This window comes from Micropterus dolomieu, unplaced genomic scaffold (genome assembly GCF_021292245.1).
Source record: "Micropterus dolomieu isolate WLL.071019.BEF.003 ecotype Adirondacks unplaced genomic scaffold, ASM2129224v1 contig_1645, whole genome shotgun sequence".
Classification (NCBI taxonomy): domain Eukaryota; kingdom Metazoa; phylum Chordata; class Actinopteri; order Centrarchiformes; family Centrarchidae; genus Micropterus; species Micropterus dolomieu.
In genome coordinates this window covers 1-1,044 of record NW_025730635.1, presented here as the reverse complement: position 1 = coordinate 1,044, position 1,044 = coordinate 1, and the positions used below count along the sequence as shown (strand labels likewise).

Here is a 1,044-nt window from a genome sequence, read left to right as displayed (position 1 = left end):
ACTCCTTCCTGATCAAAGGGAATTCTGGTCTCCAAATGGAGGCGTGGGTTCAAATCCCACTCCTGACACACTTTAGAACTGTGATTGTCGGCAGAACAACAAGTTTAACTCTTTTTTTTCTTTTGGAAGCAATTGAAAGCAGCAGAGTTGGTGCAAAATCATTTTATGCAGCAAGGTGAAATTCTTACCAATAGTTAGTAAACACACAGAGAGAGACACTTGATGTGGAGCCAAATTCATAAAGGTGGTTTTACGATAAAATGGGTCAAATTAGTGTTACGTATTCTTTTTGTCTCCTCCGTAGTTGTCAGGATGGTCTCCAAATGGAGGCGTGGGTTCAAATCCCACTCCTGACACACTTTTGAACTGTGATTGTCGGCAGAACAACAAGTTTAACTCTTTTTTTTCTTTTGGACGCAATTGAAAGCAGCAGAGTTGGTATACAGAGTATTTTGAATCCGCCAACACTGGTGCAAAATCATTTTATGCAGCAAGGGGAAATTTTTACCAATAGTTAGTAAACACACAGAGAGAGACACTTGATGTGGAGCCAAATTCATAAAGGTGGTTTTACGATAAAATGGGTCAAATTAGTGTTACGTATTCTTTTTGACACCTCTGTAGTTGTCAGGATGGCCGAGTGGTCTAAGGCGCCAGACTCAAGGATCAACTCCTTCCTGATCAAAGGGAATTCTGGTCTCCAAATGGAGGCGTGGGTTCAAATCCCACTCCTGACACACTTTAGAACTGTGATTGTCGGCAGAACAACAAGTTTAACTCTTTTTTTTCTTTTGGAAGCAATTGAAAGCAGCAGAGTTGGTGCAAAATCATTTTATGCAGCAAGGGGAAATTCTTACCAATAGTTAGTAAACACACAGAGAGAGACACTTGATGTGGAGCCAAATTCATAAACGTGGTTTTACGATAAAATGGGTCAAATTAGTGTTACGTATTCTTTTTGACACCTCTGTAGTTGTCAGGATGGCCGAGTGGTCTAAGGCGCCAGACTCAAGGATCAACTCCTTCCTGATCAAAGGGAATTCT

At 40.9% G+C, this 1,044-nt stretch overlaps 1 non-coding gene across 1 annotated transcript; it reads left to right on the top strand.

The window, feature by feature from the left end:
• The first annotated feature begins 626 nt into the window (after positions 1-626).
• On the top strand, positions 627-737 carry trnal-caa. The gene is made up of 2 exons: positions 627-664; positions 692-737. It is a non-coding gene; the product is annotated as a tRNA-Leu (tRNA).
• Positions 738-1,044: the final 307 nt, after the last annotated feature.